The sequence below is a fragment of the Hippopotamus amphibius genome, chromosome X (genome assembly GCF_030028045.1).
Source record: "Hippopotamus amphibius kiboko isolate mHipAmp2 chromosome X, mHipAmp2.hap2, whole genome shotgun sequence".
In the NCBI taxonomy this organism is placed as follows: Eukaryota; Metazoa; Chordata; class Mammalia; order Artiodactyla; family Hippopotamidae; genus Hippopotamus; species Hippopotamus amphibius.
This window is the reverse complement of record NC_080203.1, coordinates 44842294-44855559: the sequence shown is the minus strand read 5'-3', so window position 1 is coordinate 44855559 and position 13266 is coordinate 44842294.

Here is a 13266-nt window from a genome sequence, read left to right as displayed (position 1 = left end):
TATGCTAGAGGTGGAAGAGGACTTACAGATCATTGATCACAGGGTTTCCCAAGTTGTGATCTATGGAGCATTCATTGCTTAAGGTTCTCTCAGAGAAAAGGTTTCTGTGGTCAAATAAATTTAGGAAACTCTCTATAATAGAGCCCCACTTTGAGATTTCACAGAATATATGTTTCTAGTCTTTGAAAGTCTGCAAAAACCTCCATTTCCAGCATATGGCGGACTTTGCTGAGTTGGCATAAAATGAGGGATTCTACAGAGGTCAAAAAGTAGTTGAAAATAGGAGGAACTCTGAGAGGTAAACTAGTCTGTAAACTAGCTTTTCCCCTGAGGGCTTCTCTTGAATTCTAGAGACTTTGAGGTACCCCCTTAGAAGCTGCATTAGGAGTGAGGAACAGAAGGTGAAACCCAGAGTCAAGACAGATGGTTGTTACAGGAAATCCCTGCATAAAGCAAGGAATCCAAAGACCACACCCTCAATGTGAGGGTGAATGGTAACAACTATTCCTACGACTATTAAACAAATAATATCAGTAGTTTAAAATTGCCCCATAATGAGAACACCAGGCTCAGATTGTTTATTGTGTAGCCAAACACTTAACAAAGAGGTAATTTCAATTTTATACAAATTATTCTAGAGAAGGTAAAATAAGGAATATACCTCAATTCTTTCTATGGAGCCTGTAAAAACCTTGGTAACAAAGTTCGATAAGGATAATTAAAGAAATTACAATTACAGTACAAAGTCACTCATGAACACAGATGTAAAAGTCTTAAAATATCATAAACTTAAATCCAATAAAGTATAAGAAAGATGGTATTTCAGAGCCAAGCAAGAGTTATCTTAGAAATATGAGGTCAATTTAACATTAGAAAATCAATTAATGTAATTCACTGCATTAACAGAAAACAATATATGATGATCTCAATAAATGTGAAAAAGCATCAGGCAAAATCCAAAGCCTATTGATTAAAAAAAACAGCTTTGCAAGCTAGAAATAAAAAGGAACTTCTGTAATCTGATACAGGCAATCTATAAAAATCCTATGCCAAATATTTCTGATGGGGGAATTTTAAAAGTATCTCCTTTAAGTTAAGAAACAAGACAAAGGGGCTGACTCATTACTTCTATTCAGTGTTATGGCTAGAAGTGCTAACTATTGTATAAAGATGAGGAAAGAAATAGAAGATCTAATAATTGGAAAGAAAGAAATAAACTATCATTATTTGTGGATTTTATGATTTTCTACTTTAAAGAACTTAGAGTATCTAAGGATAAATTATTCAAAATAAGAATTCAATAAGATTGGTGGGTTAAAAATCAACATATAGAAATCAATTGCATTTCTATTCATCATGAAAATTATTAGACATGTTAGAAAGTATAATAAAAAAGAAAACATTCAATAGCAACTATAAATGTAAGGTAATGAATTTTTGTAAAGATTGCAAGCTCTTTATGGTAAACACTGTAAAAATGGAGAGGTATGCCATGGATAGGGAGACTCAATTCCAGCAATTAAAGAGTTTTCCCCAGATTCATATAGATTCCATATAATTCCAGTAAAATTTGATAAGCTGCTCCTAAAACTTATATGGAAGACTTAGAGCTAGTAATAGCCATTACACTCCCAAAGAACAAGAGGTCATTACTGTAAGTGGGGGGCTTGTCCTTCCAAGGCACATTATAAAAATATAGTAATTAAGAGTGCATAGGCAAAGAAGATAAAAGCACTAATTTGAAAAAATATATGCACCCTTATGTTCCTTGCAGCATTATTGACAATAGCCAAGATATCAAAGTAACTTAAGTGTGCATTGATGGATGAGTGGATAAAGAAGATGTGGTATACGCTCGCGCGTGCACACACACACACACACACACACACACACACACAATGGAATACTACTCCGCCATTAAAAAGAATGGAATCTTGCCATTTGCAACAATTTGGATGAACCTTGAGGGTATTATGGTAAGTGAAATAAGTCAGATGGAGAAAGACAAGTACTGCATGATTCCACTTATATGTGGAATCTAAGAAACAAAATAAGCAAACAAATAAAACTAAATCTAGACTCCTAGATACAGAGAACAGATTGGTGGTTGCCAGATGGGAGGGAGGTTGATGGGGCAAAACAGGTGAAGAGGATCAAGAGGTACAAACTTTCAGTTATAAAATAAATAAGCCATAAGGATGTAATGTACAACATGGGGAATACAGTCAATATTTTATTGACTTTGTATGGTGACATATGGTAATTAGACTTGTGATCATTTTGCAGTGTACATAAATGCTGAATCACTATGTTATACACATGAAACTAATATAATATTGTATGTCAAATATACTTCAATAAAAAGGAAATAGAATAAAAACTGAAAAGTGAGCTCATGCAGCTCAATATCGAAAAAATAAACAACCCAATCGGTAAATGGGCAGAAGATCTAAATAGACATTTCTCCAAAGAAGGCAGACAGGTTGTCAAAAAGCACATGAAAAGATGCTCAACATCACTAATTATCAGAGAAATGCTAAGCAAAACTACAATGAAGTATCAGCTCACACTGTTCAGAATGACCATCATCAAAAAATCGACAAACAATAAATGCTGGAGAGGGTATGGAGAAAAGGGACCCCTCCTACACTGTTAGTGGGAATGTAAATTGGTACAACCATTAAAGAAAACAGTATAGAGGTTTCTTAAGAAACTAAATATAGTGTTACCATATGATCCAGCAATCCCACTCCTGAGCATGTATCTGGAGAAAACCGTAATTCAAAAAGATGCATGCACCCCAATGTCCATTGCGGCATGATTTACAATAGCCAGGGCATGGAAGCAACCTAAATGTCCATCGACAGAGGAATGGATAAAGAAGATGTGGTACATATATACAATGGAATATTACTCAGCCATAAAAGGAACAAAATAATGCCATTTGCAGCAACATGGATGGACCTAGAGATAAACATACTAAGTGAAGTAAGTCAGACAAAGAAAGACAAATATCATATGATATCATTGATATGTGGAATCTAATAAAAATATGCTACAAGTGAAGGGTTCACAAAACAGAAACAGATCTCAAAATCAAACTTATGGTTACCAAAGGGAAACATTGGGGGAAGTGATAAATTAGGAGATTGGGATTAACATATATACACTACTATATATAAAATAGATAACTAACAAGGACCTACTGTATAGCACAGGGAACTCTACTCAGTATTCTCTAGTAACTTATATGGGAAGGGAATATGAGGGGGGATGAATATATATAAATATGTGTGTGTGTGTGTTGTGTGTGTGTGTGTGTGTGGCTGATTCACTTTGCTGTACACCTGAAACTAACAGAACATTCCGAATCAACTATACTCTAATAAAAATTAAAAAAAACTGAAAAGTGAAGAACTTTAAAAAAAGAGTGTAGAAAATGAGACCAATTTTATTGAAGTATAGCATACATAGAATAAAATGTACCTCTTTAAAGGGTATAGGTTAGTGAAATTTGAGAAATGTATACACCTGTGTAATCACTACCTCTTTGTAGTTGATTGCTTCTCCCAGTCCTTAGTCCTTGGCAACCACTGATCTACTTTTTGTCACTATAGATATATTTTTGGAATCACCACTTTTGGAACTAAGTTAAAGTTGAACTTCTGCATACCCTTTGATCCAGCAATTTGACTTCTCGAGAAATACAGTACTCTAGAGAAACTCTTGCACATGCACACAGGAAGCAGGTACATGAGCATCTGCGAGCATCACTGCTGCTTGCAGCACCCATCCCTGCTCTGCACTGCTCTTGTTGCATAGGTACGCTGCCCATCTTTGACTCACTTTTTCCTTCTCTTTCTTTTCTTTCTTGTAAATTTGGTCTTTGTTTTTTTTCTGTCTCTTTTCCTTGTTGCTTCTCTATTGCTTCTAAGTTTTCATATCACTGACTTTATTTCTCAAGTCATTACTAAACGGGAAACCTTTCTTTTATACTTTGCAATGCCTGTAATCTTAGTATTGGAGTTTTCTTTTTTTTTTTTAGCTATTTTTGTCATCACCCACCTTTCAGCAACTGTTTTCTGCAATAGATGCAGTTTTTTTCCCCAAGAACTTTCATTGATACAATTGACATACAATAAACTGCATATATTTAACGTGTACAATTTGATTTTTGTTTATTTGTAACATATATATGGCAATCCCAATCTCCCAATTCATCCCACCCCAACCACCCTACCCCTCCGCTTTCCTCCCTAGTTGTTCATGTTTGTTCTCTACATCTGTGTCTCTATTTCTGCTTTGCAAACCAGTTGATCTGTACCATTTTTCTAGATTCCACATATATGCATTAATATATGATATTTGTTTTCCTCTTTCTGACTTACTTCACTCTGTGTGACAGTCTCTAGGTCCATCCATGTCTCTACAAATGTCCCAATTTCGTTCCTTTTTATGGCTGAGTAATATTCCATGTATGTATGTACCACATCTTCTTTAGTCATTCATATGTTGATGGACATTTAGGGTGCTTTCATGACCTGGCTATTGTAAATAGTGCTTCAGTGAACATTGGGGTGCATGTATCTTTTTGAATTATGGTTTTCTCTGGGTATATGCCCAATTAGATGCAGTTTTGGAAAAAGAAAAAAAAAATGAAACCAAAAATCTCTCAGATTTCATGCTTTTTTGATGCTGCAGGTGACAGAAGCCTGACCTCAAGGCAAGTGGGCAATACCACATTTATGTGATGATCAGGCTTCCAGAAACCAGAGTCACATGGAATAGTTGTGACTGCACGTGAGAAAGACCTCAGGACATTGAGGAAAGGAATGGTCACAATGCCGTGCAATTTACACTACAGGAGAGGTTAGTTTTCAGCCAGATTTAGATTTATTGATTTAGAATTGTATGCAAGTTAGGATTAATTCTTCCTTGCTATGGACTGTTACCTTCTTGCATATAAACATGTTCACATTTCTCCCAACTTAAAAAAATTTTTTTGGCCTAGGGTCCACTACTGATTAATGCCTTATCATTCTCCTTTACATAGCCACGTTTCTTGAAGGAATTGTCTACATTCCTCTTTTGCTTCCTCATCTCCCGTTTACCTCTTCAACCCACTGCAGTCTTTCCACTCACATCACTTTACTGCATTGGCACTTTACTAAGGTTCCTGATGAACTCCGTGTTGCTAAATTAGATAGACATTCGTCTGTGCTTGTATAGCCTTGACCTCCCTTGCAGTGTTTATTTCTGTGGATCACTCCTTTCTGGAGAATTTATCCCTCCTTGGCTTCTGTGAGTCACTCTCTCTTGATTTTGCTTACCTCTCTCCAGCCACTCATGTCTCTAAGTCTCTCTCTTAATGTTGATGTTTCTTCAAGTTCCCATACTTAATCCTCTTCTCTTTTCACTCTTCATACTCTCTGTGGCTGAGCTCATCCACTCTTATGACTCCCAAATCAAATCTCTTCAGTTTAGGCCTCTCACCTGAGCTCCAGATGTAAATTTCCAACGTCTCCATTTAGATAGTCACTCAACATGCTCAGACCTGAACACCAGCCCTGCAGCATGAGGAAGAGCAGAGAGAGAGTCTTCAATGACTTTCCATATCAACTCTGACCTGACGGGTACTTGCAGTAAACTTCCTTTTTTTCTGGTTAGATGGACCCTAACATTCAGCTTCTTCAGAGCTGGCTTTAATCTTGGTTCTTTTAAAATGAGACTTTGGCCAAGTCACATATCCTCTCTGAGTCTCAGTTTCCTCATCCATGAAATGGATATCATAATAATAGTGTCTTTCATAGAGGATTGTGGTGAAGGTTACATGATTAAAGGATTAAATCATGGAAACTCCTTTGTACTGATTCTGGCACTTGGTGAGCACTTGGAGTTAATGGTAGTTGAAATTATTAAATATCACTGTTACATTTTTGTTATTGTGTTGTTTGAGTTTGAATCCAGGTTCTACTACCTACTGGCTGTTGTAAGCCTTATCTTTATCTTCCGTAAAATAGGAATGAATATATCATCCAAGTAATATATATTTTTTGTGGTGAGTATGAACGGAAGTAATGCAGGAGTCTACAAACTTTTTTTATAAAGGGCCAGGTGGTAAATATTTTCAGCTTTGTAAGCCATACGGTCTCTCTTAACTATGGAACTCTGCTATTGTAGTACTGAAGCAGCCATAGACAATATGTAAATGAATGAGTATGAATGTGTTCTAATAAAACTTTACTGATGGGTACTGAAATTTGAATTTCGTGCAATTTTCATCTTCTGGAAATATTCTTCTTCTTTTGATCTTTTCAATCATTTGAAAATGTAAAAACCATTCTTAGTTCTCCAGCTAAGAAAAACAGATGGGGACCAAATTTGACCCAAGTGCTATTGTTTATTGATTCCTGAAATAATGCATGCAAATTGGGGGGTCTAGCAAAGGAGCACAAGTACTTGTATTTTTTCAACTGAAGAACAATTCTCTATCTGGAAAGGTTAGTTCAAGGAAAGCAGAGAGCTGGCCTTTTCCTAAATGGAAGCTAGCCGTGGCCCTTATTCATGCTGTGTGGGAAGAAGAGGGCGACTTTAATCAGTCCTTTGCCTCTTTAAAATGTCTACCTCTTCAAAATGTATACCCCCCACCCCCGCAAAGTGTCCTTAAATCAGACCAACCAGGTCAGTAGTTCTCTTTCTCGAGGAAGAGCAGAGAGTGGCTATTCAATGCCTTTCCATTTAAAATCTGACCTAGTCAGAGAACGAATTTCTTTGCATCTCTTCCTTCCTTCCTTCCTTCCTTCCTTCCTTCCACAAACACTTATTCAGTATCTACTATTTCCCAGGAATTGTGTTTGGTACTGGAAACACAAAGAGAGTAAGACAGACAATACTGCTGCCCTCATAGAGCTTATATTTCAGCAGGGGTGACAAACAATAATTATTTATGTAATTATTTGGGGGAAAATGTAATTGATGCTAGTTTACTTCTTCTGATTGTTTCTGATTCATATATTTTGCTTGCCTACTTGACATCTCTACTTGGATGTTTCACTAGTTTCTCAAAGTTAGCTGACTCCAAATGGAATTCTTGATTGCTTTTATGCTACCTTCAAACCTGTACTTTGCCCAAATCTTTCCATCTTAGAGAATTGCAGCACCATTTAATCAATTGTTTAAGCCAGAAATGGGGAATCATTTTTACACTTTCTTTTCTCTCTTACCTCTCACATTTGATCAACCACTAAGTTCTGTCTCTGTCTCCAAAACATATCCAGAATCTGAACACCTCTTACAACTTCTAACATTTTAACACCCTCCTTCAAGTCACTGTCATCTTCAGCCTTGACTACTGCAATAGCTTACTATTTGGCATCCATACTTCCATTCTGGCCCTCTTTTTGTGTATACAATAGGCTTGAGATCAGGTCATATTGCACTCCTCTCAACCCTGTTAAAACCCAGTAACTGCCTATTGTACTCAGAATAAACCCCAAACTTCTTACCATGGCCTATCAGACCCTGCATAATCTAGCCCCTGCCCACCTCCCTCATCTCATTTTATACTACATCTCCACCCCTGACCCCCATTACTAACTCAGCTCTGGCCACACTGGCTTCTTTCTTTTCCTTAGGCACATCAAGCAGCTCCTTCCTGTAACTGGACCTTTGCACTTTTGTTCCCTTTGCCTGAAATGCTTTCTCTCAGGGTTCCTCATGGCTGGCTCATTCTCATTATTCAAGTCTCAAGTTTAAAGGTTATCTCTTCTCGGGACTTCCCTGGTGGCACAGTGGTTAAGAACTGGCCTGCCAATGCAGGGGACACGGGTTCGATCCCTGGTCTGGGAAGATCCCACATGCCGTGGAGTGACTAAGCCCGTGCACCACAGCTACTAAGTCTGCACTCTACAGCCCGTGAGCCAAACTACTGAACCCACGTGCTGCAGCGACTAAAGCCCATGTGCTTGGAGCCTGTGCTCTGCAACAGGAGAAACCACCACAATGAGAAGCCTGCACACTGCAACAATGAGTAGCCCCCGCTCGCCACAACTAGAGAAAGCCCACACACAGCAACGAAGACCCAACACAGTCAAAAATAAACAAATAAATAAATAAAATTATATAAAAAAGAATAAAATTGTAAAAAAATATAAAATAAAGGTCATCTCTTCTCAAAGGTCTTACCATCCCATCTAAGGTAGCTTCACCTACTTTTTCATACTTAGTCATTGTCCATTGGTGTCATTTATTTTCTTTGTAATGGTCATCACTGCTTGATATTACATATTGATTTGTTTCTTTATTACTTGTCTCTCCCTATTAGATTATAAGCTCTGTGAAATCTTTCCTGTCTTTAAAAGTCTTATTTTAGACATGGTAATGTTTGGATTCCTATGAGACATATAAGTAGTGATGTCAATTAGGCAGTGGAATATATTTAGGTAAAATGCTTAGGCCAGTGCCCAGCACACAGTACACACCCACTTCCTGTTAGTGATCATCAGTTGTGATAGCATCATTATTATCATTACCATCATCATCCAAGTCATTAGTTGAAAGATATTTGAGCATCTTTGATCTTATATCATCACATCAAACAACCAACTGGATTGAACTAAATAGCTCTTTTAAACTTCTTGAGCCAATTTTCAAACAGACAAGTAACTGAGGAATTTAGGAGCCCTCCAGGATTTGTGTTGCAGAAATGACTGCCCGTTTTTTTGGGGGGGAGGCGATGTGCTGTCCCATAGTTGGCTTTGGTGTCCCACAAGAAAAATAATGCAGAGATAATTTGGGTGGCATTTAGAAACTCTTCTTCCCATAGTAGTGTTGCTACCAGACATATGGAATGATGTGTTTTGAGGCTGTGCTTGTGTTATCCTTAGGCAGTGTCAACTTGTAAAGGATGTTCCTTTCACAGATCTTGTTATCTCTTATAAAATTGCTGTCAGTTTCTTCCCTCTGCTTTCAATTACATATTATCTCTCCTTTGTTTTGGTGACACTTGTACTTATACAAAGTACTAAATAAAATATTAAATGTATGGATGTATCAGCATGTTTTCAAAGCTTTAAAGAAGCCTAAGAAATCCCAATAAACTTGCCCTTTTTCATGACATTTATGCTTAATACAGTAATAAGTATGAAGTTGTGTCTCTCCTCTATTATCTTTCTAGGAACAGTTGCCACAGAACATCCTTGAAAACAAGAAGAGAATAGTCCACACACCCATGCTGAAACCTAATCACTCATGTTTACCTCCTTTCCAGCAAAGCAGAGGCAGAAATGGATAGGTTGAACTCAGGGGTCAAGGTCTTTGTAGGCAAAAATTATAATGGAAGGTAAAGACATCTACTAACTTGGAAAGCACATGAAGCTCCATATTTTGGTGACAGATTCCAGTTGCTGACACAGATTTTGTTCTGTGAACTTGTAATGATATTTAAACTTTCTAGACGTCAGTTTCCTAATCTTATTATGTGAGAAATAACTTTTACACCTTGAACTTGGAAGGATGAGTGATATGGTGATATTTGGGAACTGCAAGAATAGATGCTCTATGAGAAGCTACTCCTCTCTCCATAACCTGTGATCATTTAACTCTTGTACTCTCTTATTCACATGGACTCTGCTTTCTTCCCCTCATATCACAACTCTAGATACCTCAACCCTTCCTAATTCACAATGTTATTCCTGCCTGTCTTTACCTTCCTGCTCCCCAGAGACCCCACAGCCAACCATGCCACTGATGGTTGCTCTAATATCCTTGAATTCTACACTCTTTGACTTTGCCACATGCTCACTGGGCCTGTCTCCACCTTGGGTTATCCCTGTTGCCTGCTTTATCAGTTTCTGAATGCTGATAGTTGTAGAAGAAAGGCATGGACATTTGTTGACCAGGTGGCCTACAGAATAATGCTATCTGGTCTTCCACCTTCATACCTTATCTACTCTCTACCATTACTGCTCCATCAGTGATTATTCTATTCATCTTTGCTGACATCCTATCACATTCACCACAATGAATGTTCCAGATATTTTCTGTATACAAACTCTCAATCCTACTTTCCTACACTTTCAGTAGATGACCTTGCATGGTACCTCATGAGAAGATGAAGGCTATGGATCATGGAACACCAGATATTTCTTGATTTCCATATCTTTTTTAAATATAGTACTTCCTTCACCTACTCATAATTTCTCTGTATCTTCAGTTTCCTGTCAATTTCCCTTCCTATCTTAGTGAAAGAAATGTTCTTCTTCTTTATAAGGCTAGTCCTTCCACCTGAGTTTTAAATTTTCCTTTTCCTTCCAAAGGTGGAGCTACACGTCATCAATTTCTGCTCTTTCTCTGATCTAATCAGTGGCTCTCTCTTCATTACCTTCTACTCATACTTCTCTAAGGTGAAATAAAAGTCCCTCAATCATTCAGACATACTGTTTCATCTCTTTGCTTCTTTTCATTGCCAACTTCTGAACATAGCATTCATACTTTCTGCCTCAGTTGCCCTACAACACACTCACTCTTTCACTCTTTAATCTGAATTCTTCACTTAATGCTACTCAACAACTCAGAGAGGCCTTCTTTGAGTACACTAGTTAGTGGATTCCCTCCATTATTCACTACTCCTACATACTATTTTGTTTCTTATAATAATACATTTATTTTCTTGCTTATGTGTTTATTGTCTATCTCCCCCACCAGACTGTAAATGATATGAAGAGAATAAGTATATAATTCTATTCATAAATATATTACCTACAGCCTTGCACAGTGCCTGGTCCCTGGTAGGCCAATCAGCAAACATTTGTTGGAAGAATTATGGATGAATACTCAACTAAAATGCCTCTTCTATATCTTACCCTGTTTCCATTCCAATGGCTTTCACTCAATTCTCATCCAACTAGATTTTCTCATAGCATTTGGCACTGTTCACATTCCACTCTTTGCCTTCCTTTCAACAATCCCCTTCCTTGACTTCTGTGGCATCATGCAGACCTGATTTTCTTCTTACTTCTTTTATTCTTCCATCTCCTTTTTTTTTTTACAAGCATGTTTCTCCTTAACCCCTCTCTGTGGCTGTTTCCTAAGGAGCTCATGTTGGTCACCCTTGTTGTCATCATGGTTATGGTTGTTGTTTCTTCTCCTCCCCTTCCTCTTCCCTCCTCTTCCCTTTTCTCTGTTTTCCCTCCTCCCTTTCTCTTCTTCCTCCTCTTCTTTTTTTCTCCTCCTCCTCTTTCCCCTTCTTTATCATCCTCTTCCTTTTCTCCCTTGTGACCTAAGTAATCAATCGTCCAGTCTTCTAGAATCTTCTTACTTTCTCAGTAGCTCTAATACTCACCTCCTTCCAATTCAGACCCTTATTACCATATTTTAGTGACTATTAGTAATTAAGAGTGTGTGACTGAGGAATTATATTTAAATTCTTATTTAGTTTTAATTAATTTAAATTTAAATAGCCTCCAGGGGGAGAATCTAGAGAATGTTCCCTTTTGGTCTAGGGCACGTGAGTCTGTGCCAACAGATATTCTTGGTCACATATGCAGGTGGGCTCAACAGGGCAGGGGCTGTGGAGCCTGGAAGGTACGAAATTTGAGTAGGAAGTTGGGGAAGTGGCAAAGGGAGGGGCTGTGACTTGTAGCCAGGAGTTGGACTGAGGCCAGATGCAACAGGAAAAATTTTCCCTAGAGAGGTGAATTAAATCAAGAAGTTCTCAATCAAGTGCCACTTTTTGTGGGGAGTCTGATGACTGGGGGGCTAGGTAAGTCCTTTCCAATCTTAAAGGGTTCTAGACTATCTGAAGAATAGGATAAAAGTGGTATGTCCCTATTTCATATGTTTGTTGTGAATATTAAGTGAAGTAATGCATGTAAAGTACTTAGAACATGATGACTGGCACAAGTATGTGCTCATGAAATGGTTGGTTTTTCCATTAATAACTACTTATATATAATATAGTAGTTAAGGGCATGAATTTTGGAATCAATAGATCTGGGTTCTAGTTCCACTAGCTTAGTGACCTTGGCTAAGTCACTTTAATTTTGTAAATCCTTAGTTTCCTCAGTGCTAAAATGAGAATAACACCCATACCATAGGGCTTTCCTGAGATTACAAAGCATTTTAAGCATATCACACGGTATCTGGCACATAGTCTGTACTCGTCCATGTGGGGTTATTATTATTGTGCCTGTTATCTCTCTGTTAGCTACTTGCTCAGGGGACATTGCTGCTCTTTTAAGGTAGATAGAAGTTCTTTTCTGCAGGTGCATCTAGGAGGCACAAGGCTTAGCAGTGGAGAGAGGTAAAATCACTTTACCTTAGTAGTGACTGAAGAAGGACCAAAGAAGCCATTTCTGGAGCAATCATTCATGACATCCATTTTCTAGGCCCCTGCTCAACTGCCAAAATTGTTAGTCTGGTGATCTACAAATTTCAGGTTTACAGAGTACAGATCTGTCTGGACTTTTGGCCTGTAAGGCCAAAGAACCTATCCAATACCTTGTGAACTCGAGAGGGTATGGTGCAAAAACTTCCATATCCTTGTTTTTGTTTGTTTGTTTGTTTTAAGCTCTTTATTGGAATATAATTGCTTTACACTGTTGTGCCAGTTTTTGAGGTACACCAAAGTGAATCATCTGTATTTATACATATATCCCCATATCTCCATCCCTCCCGCGACTCCCTCCCACCCTCCCTATCCTAGCCCTCTAAGGCATCACCCATCGTCAAGTTGATCTCCCTGTATTATGCAGCAACTTCCCACTAGCTATCTGTTTTACATTTGATAGTGTATACATGTCAATGCTACTCTCTCACTTCGTCCCAGCTTCCCCTTCGCCAGCCACCTGCACCCCGTGTCCTCAAGTCCATTCTCTATATCTGCATCTCGACTCTTGCCCTGTCACTGGGTTCATCAGTACCATTTTTTAAGATTCCATACATATGAGTTAGCATATGGTATTTGCTTTCCTCTTTCTGGCTTACTTCGCTCTGTTTGACAGACACTAGGTCCATCCACCTCACTACAAATAACTCAATTCCATTCCTTTTTATGGCTGAGTAATACTACATTGTATGTATGTGCCACATCTTCTTTATCCATTCATCTATTGATGGACATTTAGGTTGCTTCTATGTCCTGGCTATTGGAAATAGTGCTGCAGTGAACACTGTGGTACATGTATCTTTTTTGAATTATGGTTTTCTTAGGGTATATGCCCAGGAGTGGGATTACTGGGTCATATGGTAGTTCCATTTTTAGTTTTT